Source organism: Phyllobates terribilis, unplaced genomic scaffold (assembly GCF_046119375.1).
Source record: "Phyllobates terribilis strain yellow unplaced genomic scaffold, ASM4611937v1 Scaffold_134__1_contigs__length_4944459, whole genome shotgun sequence".
In the NCBI taxonomy this organism is placed as follows: domain Eukaryota; kingdom Metazoa; phylum Chordata; class Amphibia; order Anura; family Dendrobatidae; genus Phyllobates; species Phyllobates terribilis.
This window is the reverse complement of record NW_027362894.1, coordinates 2,286,981-2,305,502: the sequence shown is the minus strand read 5'-3', so window position 1 is coordinate 2,305,502 and position 18,522 is coordinate 2,286,981. Positions and strand designations below refer to the sequence as shown.

General features: G+C 45.3%; 8 non-coding genes and 4 pseudogenes across 8 annotated transcripts; all 12 read left to right on the top strand.

Annotated features, from left to right (window-relative positions):
- Positions 1-4,096: 4,096 nt before the first annotated feature.
- On the top strand, positions 4,097-4,286 carry LOC141204298 (U2 spliceosomal RNA). The gene has a single exon (XR_012275252.1). It is a non-coding gene; the product is annotated as a U2 spliceosomal RNA (small nuclear RNA).
- Positions 4,287-5,395: 1,109 nt separating this feature from the next.
- Positions 5,396-5,586, top strand: LOC141204190 (U2 spliceosomal RNA). The gene has a single exon (XR_012275159.1). It is a non-coding gene; the product is annotated as a U2 spliceosomal RNA (small nuclear RNA).
- Positions 5,587-6,695: 1,109 nt separating this feature from the next.
- LOC141204189 (U2 spliceosomal RNA) lies at positions 6,696-6,886 on the top strand. Its single transcript, XR_012275158.1, has one exon. It is a non-coding gene; the product is annotated as a U2 spliceosomal RNA (small nuclear RNA).
- A 1,109-nt stretch (positions 6,887-7,995) lies between these two features.
- On the top strand, positions 7,996-8,186 carry LOC141204187 (U2 spliceosomal RNA). Its single transcript, XR_012275157.1, has one exon. It is a non-coding gene; the product is annotated as a U2 spliceosomal RNA (small nuclear RNA).
- Positions 8,187-9,295: 1,109 nt separating this feature from the next.
- On the top strand, positions 9,296-9,486 carry LOC141204186 (U2 spliceosomal RNA). Its single transcript, XR_012275156.1, has one exon. It is a non-coding gene; the product is annotated as a U2 spliceosomal RNA (small nuclear RNA).
- Positions 9,487-10,595: 1,109 nt separating this feature from the next.
- Positions 10,596-10,687, top strand: LOC141204437 (U2 spliceosomal RNA; annotated as a pseudogene).
- An 800-nt stretch (positions 10,688-11,487) lies between these two features.
- On the top strand, positions 11,488-11,668 carry LOC141204362 (U2 spliceosomal RNA; annotated as a pseudogene).
- A 1,114-nt stretch (positions 11,669-12,782) lies between these two features.
- On the top strand, positions 12,783-12,874 carry LOC141204439 (U2 spliceosomal RNA; annotated as a pseudogene).
- A 789-nt stretch (positions 12,875-13,663) lies between these two features.
- Positions 13,664-13,844, top strand: LOC141204267 (U2 spliceosomal RNA; annotated as a pseudogene).
- A 1,109-nt stretch (positions 13,845-14,953) lies between these two features.
- Positions 14,954-15,144, top strand: LOC141204128 (U2 spliceosomal RNA). The gene has a single exon (XR_012275100.1). It is a non-coding gene; the product is annotated as a U2 spliceosomal RNA (small nuclear RNA).
- A 1,109-nt stretch (positions 15,145-16,253) lies between these two features.
- LOC141204174 (U2 spliceosomal RNA) lies at positions 16,254-16,444 on the top strand. The gene has a single exon (XR_012275144.1). It is a non-coding gene; the product is annotated as a U2 spliceosomal RNA (small nuclear RNA).
- A 1,109-nt stretch (positions 16,445-17,553) lies between these two features.
- Positions 17,554-17,744, top strand: LOC141204908 (U2 spliceosomal RNA). The gene has a single exon (XR_012275757.1). It is a non-coding gene; the product is annotated as a U2 spliceosomal RNA (small nuclear RNA).
- The last annotated feature ends 778 nt before the right edge of the window (positions 17,745-18,522 follow it).

The following is an 18,522-nucleotide window of genomic DNA, read 5'->3' as shown; positions in this document are numbered from 1 at the left end:
GACCAGGACCTACGCAGAAGCTGCATCTTCTGAAGCTGAGCCGATGCGCCCACCGGTCTTCACTGGCAGGCCGGCGTCGGAGGGCGGTTTGAAGGGCGAGAAGGCTGGGATGGAGCAGGGAGCCGGAGGCCCCTCTGGGGCGGCACCTGCATCGAAGTCCCTTAACGATGGGCGGACCTCGCATGGACCGGAGCGGGGGGGTCCTCCTTCTGGGAGGGTATCCTCCGTATCGATGGTTCCCGATACCGATCCTGTTGGGCTGGAGGGTGGTGCCCCTGTGCGGTTGGCTACAGGGGACCATGCAGCGATGGCCTCAGGATCTTCCAGGGCGATTAGCCAGCCAGATGAGGGGGCTTTGCTTCTAGGTGGCGAACATCAGGAAATCTGTGTTGCTGATCTTGTCCTGATGGACCAGTCTCCCCCCCTGGAGGAGGTGGAGGAAGAGGAGGACTGCACCAGTGACCTAGTGGAGTCTGCCCCGAAAAAGAGACGGAATGTCGAAGCCCCAGCGTCTCCTGGAATGTGGCTGGGAACCGTGACCTACGAGGGGGCAACCGCCGGCTCACAGAATATCGAGTCGTTTGGGTCCTCTAGCCCGGATGTCCTGGAGCAATTTGATATACAGGGCTTTGAGTCAGGTGTCCTCATGGAAGATCCACCACCCTGACCTATGAATGCCCACATTAAGACTTGTCTCACTGAATGTGAGGTCATTAAAGAGCCCAGTTCGTAGGGCTGCTTTATTCAAGTATTTAGAAACCACTGACTTTGACATATGTTTATTACAGGAATGCGGGATACAACATGCACTAAATTATAATGATATCAAGACAGATTGGAGACTGGGGCCCTCCATCTGGTCTGGCTCCAATGACAACAAGTCAGCGGGGGTGGGCTTCCTCTGTCGTGGGAGAAATATTACTATAAATGCTGTCACAGAAATAGTACCAGGCAGAGTGGTTTTAGTGCATTTTAAATTTAATGGTTTTACCCTACGTGTAATGAATATTTATGCCCCCCCTGATAAGCAAGAGAGAATTAATTTATTTGGGATATTGCCATTGTACTGTACTGGGTCATCTCCCCTGATCGTAGGGGGTGATTTTAATTGTCTTTGTGCTAGTGAACAACGAGCAGGGGGTGACCCTTTACGCAAATTGGATAAGTCATGTCATCTATTGAAAGATTTTATAACTGATTTTAAATTATGCGATGCGTGGAGGTCACTCCTGCCGACGGACCCTGGTTATACGTGGTCCGGAAGAGGGGTGTCCTCCAGGATCGATTTTATTTTCCTATCAGATGATTTTAACCCTGTAAAATGTGTTTTAACATCAAATATATTTTCTGACCATAAGGGCTTGGAGGTGCATCTAGAATACCGGGATGAACAGAGGGTCAACAGGGGCCTCTGGCGTCTAAGTACTTACCTGCTGGAGGACCCTCTGATTCGACAAGACTTTGGTAAAGCCTATCAAGCCTGGCGGCGACAAAATCCTTCTGATGCCCCTATGGTAACCTGGTGGGAAAATTTGAAAAAAAAAGTCAGAATGTTTTTTATAAAAGCAGGGAGACGTAAAGCTAGAGAGAAAAAAAGATGTTTTAGTGATCTTAACACCAAACTACAAACACTTTTTAAATTCAAAGAGCTAGGGGTGGAGGTGGGAGATGATATTGCTAGCCTAAAAACTGAAATTCAGAACTGCATAGACACAAAGGGGAAAGAGATTATTTTTAACTCTAGAGTGCAGCACTTGGAGGAGGGGGAGAAGTGCTCTCGCTTCTTCTTCAAAAAAGTCATGGATAAAAGAGAAGTGATCACAAATCTAGAGGGTGAAACATCTATGCAGGGAATGTTGAATGCTACTTTTAACTTTTATAAGCATCTTTTTAGTAAAAAGTGTATAGATGAGTCCTTTTTATCTGATGCTCTTAATGATCTCGATTTTAAGTTAAATTTTACAGACCAGGAGTTTTTAGAACGCGATATTGTTTTAGAGGAATTATTTTATGTTTTTAAAAGTTTCTCTAAGGGTAAAGCACCTGGGTGTGACGGACTACCTGTAGAATTTTACCTTACTTTTTGGGACATTTTAAAAGAGGACCTTTTTATGCTTTTTAAAGAAGTTTTTATTTGTGAACAGTTGCCATTTTCGTGGAGGAGAGGAGTGGTGTCTTTGATATATAAAAAAGGTGACCGCAGTACTCTAGCGAATTGGAGACCCATAACTCTCCTAAATGTTGATTACAAGGTACTTGCTAAGGTGGTTGCAGACCGGCTCAGGAGTGTCATTGCCAAACTAATCCAGCCTGAGCAGGTTTGTAGTGTACCAGGCAGAAGTATTTCAGAGGTTTTAAACGTATTAAGGGATGTAATTTGGTATTCCAGAGACCGGGGTCAAAATGTAGCTCTTTTAGCCCTAGATTTTGAAAAAGCTTTCGATAGAGTCTCTCATAGATTTCTTTTTAGAGTTTTAAAAAGAATGGGTATCCCTAATATGCTTTTAAATTGTATTAAGATTTTATATAAAAATTGTTTTAGTCAAATTTCTCTTAATGGATTTTTAACAGATGGAGTTCCCCTTGAGTCCGGAGTGAAGCAGGGATGCCCCTTGTCGCCCATCCTGTTCATCTGCGCCATGGAGCCCCTGCTGAGCGCAATAAGGAAAGACAAAGTGATTAGAGGGGTTCCTGTTCCAGGCGGAGGTGGCAGTGATGTGAGAGTCTTTGGCTACATGGATGACGTGACGGTTGTGTGCGTGAACCCTGCTTCCCTCCGGAGGGCGGTGTTGCGCATTGATTTTTTTTCCCAGGCATCCGGTTTTAAACTTAATTTAAATAAATCTGAATGTCTGACTTTGGGATCCTGGGACACCGCCCAACTCCCGCAGCTCACTATAAAACGAGACAATGTAAAAATTCTTGGAGTTGTTTTTAACGAGGAGAATGTGGGAACTCAAAGCTGGGAGAATGTCATAGAAAAAATGTCAAAGAAAATATCATTTTGGGGTTTGAGGTCCCTAACAATGGAGGGGAAAATTTTAATTATAAAATCAGTGTTGTTACCCCTCATACTGTATATAGCTATGGTGTACCCCCCCTCTGATGTTTTAATTAAAAAAATGACTAGGATGATCTTTATGTTTTTATGGAACTCCAAAATGGAAAAATTAAGGAGAGAAATAATGAGGAAGAATAAAATGAACGGCGGAAGGGATGTCCCCGACTTACATATTTATTTGTATTTAAATTATTTCTGCTTTTGTTTCAAACATTTTAATGGTAATAGTGCGCTAAGTTATTTTTTAAAATATACTTGTGGGATGATTTTTAAAAGATGGTTCAAGTTGTCGTTGAATTCCCCTGTTTTACTATGCCCCCCCAAACACCAAGCAATCTTAGAAAAGACTGTTCGATTTTATAGCCTTGGTGATTTTAATATGGACATTTTTAAAGACCGCAAGAAGCTTTTATCTTTTCTGAGGAGGAATGAAGATGTGACCCCCATAGTAAATTTCTCAGAAGAGAGATCGAAGCAAGTTTGGAAGAATGTCTTCGGGAAATTCTTAGCAAATGGACATAAGGACATCGCATGGATGGTGGTCCACCAGTGCCTCCCCACCAGAGAGTTTCAACACAGGAGAGGCCTGGTGGCCAGAGCCAAATGCCCCAGAGACTCATGTGTTAATGACGAAACCACCTTGCACCTTATGTGGAATTGCCCATTTGCACAGGAACTTTGGCACAAAGTTGGGATTCTTTTAAAATGGACTTGCGGTTTAAGAGATTTTAACCATGAATATGTTTTATATGGCCTTTTTAAATGTCCGACCCCTCAACAGTATTGTATATGTTGGTGTATGATTAACTGTTTTAAAGACGCCCTTTGGAAGGCACGCAATATTTTACTTTTTAAACGTGATGCTATTTCTGTGAAGGATTGTCTTAAAATTGCTTTTAGCCAGATGTATATTTATTACTTAAGGGATGTCAAATGTATTGGGAGGAGGGATGCCAATCGTATATGGGGTTTTTATGGGTGGAATTCTGTGTTTTAATAATGTACTGTTTGTGTTGTTGTTTTTGATTGTAAACCATCTTTTACGCACTTAATAAATTATGTTGAAACCTGATCTGTTCTTATCAGTTTAATATCTGATACGTCCCCTATCTGGGGACCATATATTAAATGGATTTTTAGAACAGGGAGATGGAAAAAGAGCTTGCTCTGTCCACTCCACGCATTGACCTGGTATTGCAGTATCTCCAGGACCGGTGCACCCCTTCTTTAATGCAGTTTCTAAAATCAGAAAGTATTGAATTCAATGTTTTTTGTTCATTTTGCTTGTTTGTCGGATTTTGGGATGGACTCTTTGGCTTTGCTTTTCTTCTCCTCATTGGATTTTTCATGTTCAAAGTTGCAGAAGCCAGATGACAAGCTCATTTTGGTTCAACTTCAGCAACTGTGCATTGCATTGCCATGTAATGTAACGCAATGCTATCTTTCTAGCTCTCCCTCTTTACTTCCTTTTGGATAAACAGACATATTAGGCAAGCATTTTGGAGCTTTCACCTAAATAACTACAGGTGGTGAGATAAGCTGCACAATATAATTGACCTTTCAGTATATTGTTGCACACACACCATCTATTTAGCAAATGCCCTTGTTATCAACAGCAGCCTTCTAAACTCACCTGAGCTAACAGGTATGTGCGCTGGTTACTCTGCTGCGCTTAAAATTTCTTTTTTGGTTTGCTACAATGCCTTTTCTGAAACGTTGTCTCCCTCTGCTGGAACACTGACTTCTTTCAATTAATGCCTGCAGACTATAAAAGAGAACCCAACCCAAAAAGTTTGGTTGATTAGTCTGTGGCATTCTGTTAAACTGTTGCTTATGGCGGTCGCTGTGAGCTTCTCAGCGACATTCAGCAAGCCAGGTATCCTGCCTGCAGTAGATGGAATGTGGCAATGGAACGCTGGCTGCGCGTGTCATAATAGGCTCTGAGCCTTTATATACCTGCGCACAGCAGCAGCCACCTTCAGTCTGCTGCTGGACAGCCAGCAGCAGCAGGAGAGGTAAGTAATCAGCAGCCCTCCTGCTAAGGGTAGACAGCTGCTCGTTCCACCCCACCCCCCGCCTTAATTGGTTCTCCTCCCTTCCAACGGTGTTGAGGCGGGTGGGAACAGCAGGGGGTGAGGGTGCTGTGTTTAAAGAGGTGGAGTTATGCAGATCTAAAACGCGTGGATTGCAGCAGCAGCAAGCCGAAAAGTGCAGGCATGTAAGGGATCTAGAGGTTGACAACATGTCTTCTTAACGGGAGTCCAGGAGCTCATCTCCACAAATGGACTCTTCAGGATCCTTGGGTGGCTCCGTAGTTCGAAACCAATTCTGGTTATCGCTTCTCGGCCTTTTGGCTAAGATCAAGTGTAGTATCTGTTCTTATCAGTTTAATATCTGCTACGTCCCCTATCTGGGGACCATATATTAAATGGATTTTTAGAACAGGGAGATGGAAAAAGAGCTTGCTCTGTCCACTCCACGCATTGACCTGGTATTGCAGTATCTCCAGGACCGGTGCACCCCTTCTTTAATGCAGTTTCTAAAATCAGAAAGTATTAAATTCAATGTTTTTTGTTCATTTTGCTTGTTTGTCGGATTTTGGGATGGACTCTTTGGCTTTGCTTTTCTTCTCCTCATTGGATTTTTCATGTTCAAAGTTGCAGAAGCCAGATGACAAGCTCATTTTGGTTCAACTTCAGCAACTGTGCATTGCATTGCCATGTAATGTAACGCAATGCTATCTTTCTAGCTCTCCCTCTTTACTTCCTTTTGGATAAACAGACATATTAGGCAAGCATTTTGGAGCTTTCACCTAAATAACTACAGGTGGTGAGATAAGCTGCACAATATAATTGACCTTTCAGTATATTGTTGCACACACACCATCTATTTAGCAAATGCCCTTGTTATCAACAGCAGCCTTTTAAACTCACCTGAGCTAACAGGTATGTGCGCTGGTTACTCTGCTGCGCTTAAAATTTCTTTTTTGGTTTGCTACAATGCCTTTTCTGAAACGTTGTCTCCCTCTGCTGGAACACTGACTTCTTTCAATTAATGCCTGCAGACTATAAAAGAGAACCCAACCCAAAAAGTTTGGTTGATTAGTCTGTGGCATTCTGTTAAACTGTTGCTTATGGCGGTCTCTGTGAGCTTCTCAGCGACATTCAGCCAGCCAGGTATCCTGCCTGCAGTAGATGGAATGTGGCAATGGAACGCTGGCTGCGCGTGTCATAATAGGCTCTGAGCCTTTATATACCTGCGCACAGCAGCAGCCACCTTCAGTCTGCTGCTGGACAGCCAGCAGCAGCAGGAGAGGTAAGTAATCAGCAGCCCTCCTGCTAAGGGTAGACAGCTGCTCGTTCCACCCCACCCCCCGCCTTAATTGGTTCTCCTCCCTTCCAACGGTGTTGAGGCGGGTGGGAACAGCAGGGGGTGAGGGTGCTGTGTTTAAAGAGGTGGAGTTATGCAGATCTAAAACGCGTGGATTGCAGCAGCAGCAAGCCGAAAAGTGCAGGCATGTAAGGGATCTAGAGGTTGACAACATGTCTTCTTAACGGGAGTCCAGGAGCTCATCTCCACAAATGGACTCTTCAGGATCCTTGGGTGGCTCCGTAGTTCGAAACCAATTCTGGTTATCGCTTCTCGGCCTTTTGGCTAAGATCAAGTGTAGTATCTGTTCTTATCAGTTTAATATCTGCTACGTCCCCTATCTGGGGACCATATATTAAATGGATTTTTAGAACAGGGAGATGGAAAAAGAGCTTGCTCTGTCCACTCCACGCATTGACCTGGTATTGCAGTATCTCCAGGACCGGTGCACCCCTTCTTTAATGCAGTTTCTAAAATCAGAAAGTATTAAATTCAATGTTTTTTGTTCATTTTGCTTGTTTGTCGGATTTTGGGATGGACTCTTTGGCTTTGCTTTTCTTCTCCTCATTGGATTTTTCATGTTCAAAGTTGCAGAAGCCAGATGACAAGCTCATTTTGGTTCAACTTCAGCAACTGTGCATTGCATTGCCATGTAATGTAACGCAATGCTATCTTTCTAGCTCTCCCTCTTTACTTCCTTTTGGATAAACAGACATATTAGGCAAGCATTTTGGAGCTTTCACCTAAATAACTACAGGTGGTGAGATAAGCTGCACAATATAATTGACCTTTCAGTATATTGTTGCACACACACCATCTATTTAGCAAATGCCCTTGTTATCAACAGCAGCCTTCTAAACTCACCTGAGCTAACAGGTATGTGCGCTGGTTACTCTGCTGCGCTTAAAATTTCTTTTTTGGTTTGCTACAATGCCTTTTCTGAAACGTTGTCTCCCTCTGCTGGAACACTGACTTCTTTCAATTAATGCCTGCAGACTATAAAAGAGAACCCAACCCAAAAAGTTTGGTTGATTAGTCTGTGGCATTCTGTTAAACTGTTGCTTATGGCGGTCGCTGTGAGCTTCTCAGCGACATTCAGCCAGCCAGGTATCCTGCCTGCAGTAGATGGAATGTGGCAATGGAACGCTGGCTGCGCGTGTCATAATAGGCTCTGAGCCTTTATATACCTGCGCACAGCAGCAGCCACCTTCAGTCTGCTGCTGGACAGCCAGCAGCAGCAGGAGAGGTAAGTAATCAGCAGCCCTCCTGCTAAGGGTAGACAGCTGCTCGTTCCACCCCACCCCCCGCCTTAATTGGTTCTCCTCCCTTCCAACGGTGTTGAGGCGGGTGGGAACAGCAGGGGGTGAGGGTGCTGTGTTTAAAGAGGTGGAGTTATGCAGATCTAAAACGCGTGGATTGCAGCAGCAGCAAGCCGAAAAGTGCAGGCATGTAAGGGATCTAGAGGTTGACAACATGTCTTCTTAACGGGAGTCCAGGAGCTCATCTCCACAAATGGACTCTTCAGGATCCTTGGGTGGCTCCGTAGTTCGAAACCAATTCTGGTTATCGCTTCTCGGCCTTTTGGCTAAGATCAAGTGTAGTATCTGTTCTTATCAGTTTAATATCTGCTACGTCCCCTATCTGGGGACCATATATTAAATGGATTTTTAGAACAGGGAGATGGAAAAAGAGCTTGCTCTGTCCACTCCACGCATTGACCTGGTATTGCAGTATCTCCAGGACCGGTGCACCCCTTCTTTAATGCAGTTTCTAAAATCAGAAAGTATTAAATTCAATGTTTTTTGTTCATTTTGCTTGTTTGTCGGATTTTGGGATGGACTCTTTGGCTTTGCTTTTCTTCTCCTCATTGGATTTTTCATGTTCAAAGTTGCAGAAGCCAGATGACAAGCTCATTTTGGTTCAACTTCAGCAACTGTGCATTGCATTGCCATGTAATGTAACGCAATGCTATCTTTCTAGCTCTCCCTCTTTACTTCCTTTTGGATAAACAGACATATTAGGCAAGCATTTTGGAGCTTTCACCTAAATAACTACAGGTGGTGAGATAAGCTGCACAATATAATTGACCTTTCAGTATATTGTTGCACACACACCATCTATTTAGCAAATGCCCTTGTTATCAACAGCAGCCTTTTAAACTCACCTGAGCTAACAGGTATGTGCGCTGGTTACTCTGCTGCGCTTAAAATTTCTTTTTTGGTTTGCTACAATGCCTTTTCTGAAACGTTGTCTCCCTCTGCTGGAACACTGACTTCTTTCAATTAATGCCTGCAGACTATAAAAGAGAACCCAACCCAAAAAGTTTGGTTGATTAGTCTGTGGCATTCTGTTAAACTGTTGCTTATGGCGGTCTCTGTGAGCTTCTCAGCGACATTCAGCCAGCCAGGTATCCTGCCTGCAGTAGATGGAATGTGGCAATGGAACGCTGGCTGCGCGTGTCATAATAGGCTCTGAGCCTTTATATACCTGCGCACAGCAGCAGCCACCTTCAGTCTGCTGCTGGACAGCCAGCAGCAGCAGGAGAGGTAAGTAATCAGCAGCCCTCCTGCTAAGGGTAGACAGCTGCTCGTTCCACCCCACCCCCCGCCTTAATTGGTTCTCCTCCCTTCCAACGGTGTTGAGGCGGGTGGGAACAGCAGGGGGTGAGGGTGCTGTGTTTAAAGAGGTGGAGTTATGCAGATCTAAAACGCGTGGATTGCAGCAGCAGCAAGCCGAAAAGTGCAGGCATGTAAGGGATCTAGAGGTTGACAACATGTCTTCTTAACGGGAGTCCAGGAGCTCATCTCCACAAATGGACTCTTCAGGATCCTTGGGTGGCTCCGTAGTTCGAAACCAATTCTGGTTATCGCTTCTCGGCCTTTTGGCTAAGATCAAGTGTAGTATCTGTTCTTATCAGTTTAATATCTGCTACGTCCCCTATCTGGGGACCATATATTAAATGGATTTTTAGAACAGGGAGATGGAAAAAGAGCTTGCTCTGTCCACTCCACGCATTGACCTGGTATTGCAGTATCTCCAGGACCGGTGCACCCCTTCTTTAATGCAGTTTCTAAAATCAGAAAGTATTAAATTCAATGTTTTTTGTTCATTTTGCTTGTTTGTCGGATTTTGGGATGGACTCTTTGGCTTTGCTTTTCTTCTCCTCATTGGATTTTTCATGTTCAAAGTTGCAGAAGCCAGATGACAAGCTCATTTTGGTTCAACTTCAGCAACTGTGCATTGCATTGCCATGTAATGTAACGCAATGCTATCTTTCTAGCTCTCCCTCTTTACTTCCTTTTGGATAAACAGACATATTAGGCAAGCATTTTGGAGCTTTCACCTAAATAACTACAGGTGGTGAGATAAGCTGCACAATATAATTGACCTTTCAGTATATTGTTGCACACACACCATCTATTTAGCAAATGCCCTTGTTATCAACAGCAGCCTTTTAAACTCACCTGAGCTAACAGGTATGTGCGCTGGTTACTCTGCTGCGCTTAAAATTTCTTTTTTGGTTTGCTACAATGCCTTTTCTGAAACGTTGTCTCCCTCTGCTGGAACACTGACTTCTTTCAATTAATGCCTGCAGACTATAAAAGAGAACCCAACCCAAAAAGTTTGGTTGATTAGTCTGTGGCATTCTGTTAAACTGTTGCTTATGGCGGTCTCTGTGAGCTTCTCAGCGACATTCAGCCAGCCAGGTATCCTGCCTGCAGTAGATGGAATGTGGCAATGGAACGCTGGCTGCGCGTGTCATAATAGGCTCTGAGCCTTTATATACCTGCGCACAGCAGCAGCCACCTTCAGTCTGCTGCTGGACAGCCAGCAGCAGCAGGAGAGGTAAGTAATCAGCAGCCCTCCTGCTAAGGGTAGACAGCTGCTCGTTCCACCCCACTCCCCGCCTTAATTGGTTCTCCTCCCTTCCAACGGTGTTGAGGCGGGTGGGAACAGCAGGGGGTGAGGGTGCTGTGTTTAAAGAGGTGGAGTTATGCAGATCTAAAACGCGTGGATTGCAGCAGCAGCAAGCCGAAAAGTGCAGGCATGTAAGGGATCTAGAGGTTGACAACATGTCTTCTTAACGGGAGTCCAGGAGCTCATCTCCACAAATGGACTCTTCAGGATCCTTGGGTGGCTCCGTAGTTCGAAACCAATTCTGGTTATCGCTTCTCGGCCTTTTGGCTAAGATCAAGTGTAGTATCTTTCGAAAAGGCGGTTTTGGATGTTTGCCGCCCTAGTAGATTGATACATTATGCACACTGGGGTTTAGGCGCTTGTTAGTACGCCAGGTGGCTAATATAGTCATCTGGTGGAAAGCATGGCCCCCCAGGATCGACGCCATTGGGCCGGGGAAGATCGAAAGCCCGAAGTGTGAAGTGCCCCAGGAGTGGTGACCCTGGGGTGCCTTAACTCACTGGGATTGGGAACCCCACTTGAGTTTATGGCACATTTGCACTAGCACTTCAATATTTCTTTCTTCACACACACCCTTATTCCGGGCCTTCTGGCCTTAGGATGGGGAATTTTTCAATTCCCGGTCGAAGGTCCGGGCAGTATTATACTGTGAAACCTTCACTATTTATTTAATTTTTTTTTGTCACTGTGTGTCCACTTTTTCACGTGTGTCCACGTCCTTACTAGGATTTTGTCGGGATGCGGTTCCCTTACGGGTTCCTCTCTTGGCAGGTCTAGGGGGGGAGTGTGTGGCCATCAGGTTCCGCTCCCCCCTGAACCCCCCTGGCTCTCCTCTTTCGGGAGGAGAGCGTTGTTGGCTCCCCTCTTCCGGGAGGGGAGCACAGTCTTTGGCTCCCAGTGCCTTGCTCGGGTGAGAACTCGGGCAGGTATTGAGGGTAAGATTGGGTCGCCTCTGGCTCCGGCTGGAGGTGGCTATTTGTCCCTGTGCCTCGCTGTGGCCTTCTGGCTCGGAGGGACGGGGAATGGTTTGGGGGACCCTTCTCCTTTTGGAGACGGTTTCAAGAAGACCAGCATCCTAGTGCACTTTTTTTTTGTGGCACTTGTCACTTTTTTAAGCGCACTCGGGTTTTGTACACGAATTCGGGCTTTCGAAAAAAAAAAAAAAAATCTGTTCTTATCAGTTTAATATCTGATACGTCCCCTATCTGGGGACCATATATTAAATGGATTTTTAGAACAGGGAGATGGAAAAAGAGCTTGCTCTGTCCACTCCACGCATTGACCTGGTATTGCAGTATCTCCAGGACCGGTGCACCCCTTCTTTAATGCAGTTTCTAAAATCAGAAAGTATTGAATTCAATGTTTTTTGTTCATTTTGCTTGTTTGTCGGATTTTGGGATGGACTCTTTGGCTTTGCTTTTCTTCTCCTCATTGGATTTTTCATGTTCAAAGTTGCAGAAGCCAGATGACAAGCTCATTTTGGTTCAACTTCAGCAACTGTGCATTGCATTGCCATGTAATGTAATGTAACGCAATGCTATCTTTCTAGCTCTCCCTCTTTACTTCCTTTTGGATAAACAGACATATTAGGCAAGCATTTTGGAGCTTTCACCTAAATAACTACAGGTGGTGAGATAAGCTGCACAATATAATTGACCTTTCAGTATATTGTTGCACACACACCATCTATTTAGCAAATGCCCTTGTTATCAACAGCAGCCTTTTAAACTCACCTGAGCTAACAGGTATGTGCGCTGGTTACTCTGCTGCGCTTAAAATTTCTTTTTTGGTTTGCTACAATGCCTTTTCTGAAACGTTGTCTCCCTCTGCTGGAACACTGACTTCTTTCAATTAATGCCTGCAGACTATAAAAGAGAACCCAACCCAAAAAGTTTGGTTGATTAGTCTGTGGCATTCTGTTAAACTGTTGCTTATGGCGGTCTCTGTGAGCTTCTCAGCGACATTCAGCCAGCCAGGTATCCTGCTTGCAGTAGATGGAATGTGGCAATGGAACGCTGGCTGCGCGTGTCATAATAGGCTCTGAGCCTTTATATACCTGCGCACAGCAGCAGCCACCTTCAGTCTGCTGCTGGACAGCCAGCAGCAGCAGGAGAGGTAAGTAATCAGCAGCCCTCCTGCTAAGGGTAGACAGCTGCTCGTTCCACCCCACCCCCCGCCTTAATTGGTGCTCCTCCCTTCCAACGGTGTTGAGGCGGGTGGGAACAGCAGGGGGTGAGGGTGCTGTGTTTAAAGAGGTGGAGTTATGCAGATCTAAAACGCGTGGATTGCAGCAGCAGCAAGCCGAAAAGTGCAGGCATGTAAGGGATCTAGAGGTTGACAACATGTCTTCTTAACGGGAGTCCAGGAGCTCATCTCCACAAATGGACTCTTCAGGATCCTTGGGTGGCTCCGTAGTTCGAAACCAATTCTGGTTATCGCTTCTCGGCCTTTTGGCTAAGATCAAGTGTAGTATCTTTCGAAAAGGCGGTTTTGGATGTTGGCCGCCCTAGTAGATTGATACATTATGCACACTGGGGTTTAGGCGCTTGTTAGTACGCCAGATGGCTAATATAGTCATCTGGTGGAAAGCATGGCCCCCCAGGATCGACGCCATTGGGCCGGGGAAGATCGAAAGCCCGAAGTGTGAAGTGCCCCAGGAGTGGTGACCCTGGGGTGCCTTAACTCACTGGGATTGGGAACCCCACTTGAGTTTATGGCACATTTGCACAAGCACTTCAAATTTTCTTTCTTCGCACACACCCTTATTCCGGGCCTTCTGGCCTTAGGATGGGGAATTTTTTAATTACCGGTCGAAGGTCCGGGCAGTATTATACTGTGAAACCTTCACTATTTATTTAATTTCTTTGTCACTGTGTGTCCACTTATTCACGTGTGTCACGTCCTACTAGGATTTTGTCGGGATGCGGTTCCCTTACGGGTTCCTCTCTTGGCAGGTCTAGGGGGGGAGTGTGTGGCCATCAGGTTCCGCTCCCCCCTGAACCCCCCTGGCTCTCCTCTTTCGGGAGGAGAGCGTTGTTGGCTCCCCTCTTCCGGGAGGGGAGCACAGTCTTTGGCTCCCAGTGCCTTGCTCGGGTGAGAACTCGGGCAGGTGCTGGGGGTAAGATTGGGTCGCCTCTGGCTTCTGCTGGAGGTGGCTTTTTGTCCCTGTTCCTCGCTGTGGCCTTTTGGCTCGGAGGGACGGGGAATGGTTTGGGGGACCCTTCTCCTTTTGGAGAGGGTTTCAAGAAGACCAGCATCCTAGTGCACTTTTTTTGTGGCACTTGTCACTTTTTTAAGCGCACTCGGGTTTTGTACACGAATTCGGGCTTTCGATAAAAAAAAATCTGTTCTTATCAGTTTAATATCTGATACGTCCCCTATCTGGGGACCATATATTAAATGGATTTTTAGAACAGGGAGATGGAAAAAGAGCTTGCTCTGTCCACTCCACGCATTGACCTGGTATTGCAGTATCTCCAGGACCGGTGCACCCCTTCTTTAATGCAGTTTCTAAAATCAGAAAGTATTGAATTCAATGTTTTTTGTTCATTTTGCTTGTTTGTCGGATTTTGGGATGGACTCTTTGGCTTTGCTTTTCTTCTCCTCATTGGATTTTTCATGTTCAAAGTTGCAGAAGCCAGATGACAAGCTCATTTTGGTTCAACTTCAGCAACTGTGCATTGCATTGCCATGTAATGTAACGCAATGCTATCTTTCTAGCTCTCCCTCTTTACTTCCTTTTGGATAAACAGACATATTAGGCAAGCATTTTGGAGCTTTCACCTAAATAACTACAGGTGGTGAGATAAGCTGCACAATATAATTGACCTTTCAGTATATTGTTGCACACACACCATCTATTTAGCAAATGCCCTTGTTATCAACAGCAGCATTTTAAACTCACCTGAGCTAACAGGTATGTGCGCTGGTTACTCTGCTGCGCTTAAAATTTCTTTTTTGGTTTGCTACAATGCCTTTTCTGAAACGTTGTCTCCCTCTGCTGGAACACTGACTTCTTTCAATTAATGCCTGCAGACTATAAAAGAGAACCCAACCCAAAAAGTTTGGTTGATTAGTCTGTGGCATTCTGTTAAACTGTTGCTTATGGCGGTCTCTGTGAGCTTCTCAGCGACATTCAGCCAGCCAGGTATCCTGCCTGCAGTAGATGGAATGTGGCAATGGAACGCTGGCTGCGCGTGTCATAATAGGCTCTGAGCCTTTATATACCTGCGCACAGCAGCAGCCACCTTCAGTCTGCTGCTGGACAGCCAGCAGCAGCAGGAGAGGTAAGTAATCAGCAGCCCTCCTGCTAAGGGTAGACAGCTGCTCGTTCCACCCCACCCCCCGCCTTAATTGGTTCTCCTCCCTTCCAACGGTGTTGAGGCGGGTGGGAACAGCAGGGGGTGAGGGTGCTGTGTTTAAAGAGGTGGAGTTATGCAGATCTAAAACGCGTGGATTGCAGCAGCAGCAAGCCGAAAAGTGCAGGCATGTAAGGGATCTAGAGGTTGACAACATGTCTTCTTAACGGGAGTCCAGGAGCTCATCTCCACAAATGGACTCTTCAGGATCCTTGGGTGGCTCCGTAGTTCGAAACCAATTCTGGTTATCGCTTCTCGGCCTTTTGGCTAAGATCAAGTGTAGTATCTGTTCTTATCAGTTTAATATCTGATACTTCCCCTATCTGGGGACCATATATTAAATGGATTTTTAGAACAGGGAGATGGAAAAAGAGCTTGCTCTGTCCACTCCACGCATTGACCTGGTATTGCAGTATCTCCAGGACCGGTGCACCCCTTCTTTAATGCAGTTTCTAAAATCAGAAAGTATTGAATTCAATGTTTTTTGTTCATTTTGCTTGTTTGTCGGATTTTGGGATGGACTCTTTGGCTTTGCTTTTCTTCTCCTCATTGGATTTTTCATGTTCAAAGTTGCAGAAGCCAGATGACAAGCTCATTTTGCTTCAACTTCAGCAACTGTGCATTGCATTGCCATGTAATGTAACGCAATGCTATCTTTCTAGCTCTCCCTCTTTACTTCCTTTTGGATAAACAGACATATTAGGCAAGCATTTTGGAGCTTTCACCTAAATAACTACAGGTGGTGAGATAAGCTGCACAATATAATTGACCTTTCAGTATATTGTTGCACACACACCATCTATTTAGCAAATGCCCTTGTTATCAACAGCAGCCTTTTAAACTCACCTGAGCTAACAGGTATGTGTGCTGGTTACTCTGCTGCGCTTAAAATTTCTTTTTTGGTTTGCTACAATGCCTTTTCTGAAACGTTGTCTCCCTCTGCTGGAACACTGACTTCTTTCAATTAATGCCTGCAGACTATAAAAGAGAACCCAACCCAAAAAGTTTGGTTGATTAGTCTGTGGCATTCTGTTAAACTGTTGCTTATGGCGGTCTCTGTGAGCTTCTCAGCGACATTCAGCCAGCCAGGTATCCTGCCTGCAGTAGATGGAATGTGGCAATGGAACGCTGGCTGCGCGTGTCATAATAGGCTCTGAGCCTTTATATACCTGCGCACAGCAGCAGCCACCTTCAGTCTGCTGCTGGACAGCCAGCAGCAGCAGGAGAGGTAAGTAATCAGCAGCCCTCCTGCTAAGGGTAGACAGCTGCTCGTTCCACCCCACCCCCCGCCTTAATTGGTTCTCCTCCCTTCCAACGGTGTTGAGGCGGGTGGGAACAGCAGGGGGTGAGAGTGCTGTGTTTAAAGAGGTGGAGTTATGCAGATCTAAAACGCGTGGATTGCAGCAGCAGCAAGCCGAAAAGTGCAGGCATGTAAGGGATCTAGAGGTTGACAACATGTCTTCTTAACGGGAGTCCAGGAGCTCATCTCCACAAATGGACTCTTCAGGATCCTTGGGTGGCTCCGTAGTTCGAAACCAATTCTGGTTATCGCTTCTCGGCCTTTTGGCTAAGATCAAGTGTAGTATCTGTTCTTATCAGTTTATTATCTGATACGTCCCCTATCTGGGGACCATATATTAAATGGATTTTTAGAACAGGGAGATGGAAAAAGAGCTTGCTCTGTCCACTCCACGCATTGACCTGGTATTGCAGTATCTCCAGGACCGGTGCACCCCTTCTTTAATGCAGTTTCTAAAATCAGAAAGTATTGAATTCAATGTTTTTTGTTCATTTTGCTTGTTTGTCGGATTTTGGGATGGACTCTTTGGCTTTGCTTTTCTTCTCCTCATTGGATTTTTCATGTTCAAAGTTGCAGAAGCCAGATGACAAGCTCATTTTGGTTCAACTTCAGCAACTGTGCATTGCATTGCCATGTAATGTAACGCAATGCTATCTTTCTAGCTCTCCCTCTTTACTTCCTTTTGGATAAACAGACATATTAGGCAAGCATTTTGGAGCTTTCACCTAAATAACTACAGGTGGTGAGATAAGCTGCACAATATAATTGACCTTTCAGTATATTGTTGCACACACACCATCTATTTAGCAAATGCCCTTGTTATCAACAGCAGCCTTTTAAACTCACCTGAGCTAACAGGTATGTGCGCTGGTTTCTCTGCTGCGCTTAAAATTTCTTTTTTGGTTTGCTACAATGCCTTTTCTGAAACGTTGTCTCCCTCTGCTGGAACACTGACTTCTTTCAATTAATGCCTGCAGACTATAAAAGAGAACCCAACCCAAAAAGTTTGGTTGATTAGTCTGTGGCATTCTGTTAAACTGTTGCTTATGGCGGTCTCTGTGAGCTTCTCAGCGACATTCAGCCAGCCAGGTATCCTGCCTGCAGTAGATGGAATGTGGCAATGGAACGCTGGCTGCGCGTGTCATAATAGGCTCTGAGCCTTTATATACCTGCGCACAGCAGCAGCCACCTTCAGTCTGCTGCTGGACAGCCAGCAGCAGCAGGAGAGGTAAGTAATCAGCAGCCCTCCTGCTAAGGGTAGACAGCTGCTCGTTCCACCCCACCCCCCGCCTTAATTGGTTCTCCTCCCTTCCAACGGTGTTGAGGCGGGTGGGAACAGCAGGGGGTGAGGGTGCTGTGTTTAAAGAGGTGGAGTTATGCAGATCTAAAACGCGTGGATTGCAGCAGCAGCAAGCCGAAAAGTGCAGGCATGTAAGGGATCTAGAGGTTGACAACATGTCTTCTTAACGGGAGTCCAGGAGCTCATCTCCACAAATGGACTCTTCAGGATCCTTGGGTGGCTCCGTAGTTCGAAACCAATTCTGGTTATCGCTTCTCGGCCTTTTGGCTAAGATCAAGTGTAGTATCTGTTCTTATCAGTTTAATATCTGATACGTCCCCTATCTGGGGACCATATATTAAATGGATTTTTAGAACAGGGAGATGGAAAAAGAGCTTGCTCTGTCCACTCCACGCATTGACCTGGTATTGCAGTATCTCCAGGACCGGTGCACCCCTTCTTTAATGCAGTTTCTAAAATCAGAAAGTATTGAATTCAATGTTTTTTGTTCATTTTGCTTGTTTGTCGGATTTTGGGATGGACTCTTTGGCTTTGCTTTTCTTCTCCTCATTGGATTTTTCATGTTCAAAGTTGCAGAAGCCAGATGACAAGCTCATTTTGCTTCAACTTCAGCAACTGTGCATTGCATTGCCATGTAATGTAACGCAATGCTATCTTTCTAGCTCTCCCTCTTTACTTCCTTTTGGATAAACAGACATATTAGGCAAGCATTTTGGAGCTTTCACCTAAATAACTACAGGTGGTGAGATAAGCTGCACAATATAATTGACCTTTCAGTATATTGTTGCACACACACCATCTATTTAGCAAATGCCCTTGTTATCAACAGCAGCCTTTTAAACTCACCTGAGCTAACAGGTATGTGTGCTGGTTACTCTGCTGCGCTTAAAATTTCTTTTTTGGTTTGCTACAATGCCTTTTCTGAAACGTTGTCTCCCTCTGCTGGAACACTGACTTCTTTCAATTAATGCCTGCAGACTATAAAAGAGAACCCAACCCAAAAAGTTTGGTTGATTAGTCTGTGGCATTCTGTTAAACTGTTGCTTATGGCGGTCTCTGTGAGCTTCTCAGCGACATTCAGCCAGCCAGGTATCCTGCCTGCAGTAGATGGAATGTGGCAATGGAACGCTGGCTGCGCGTGTCATAATAGGCTCTGAGCCTTTATATACCTGCGCACAGCAGCAGCCACCTTCAGTCTGCTGCTGGACAGCCAGCA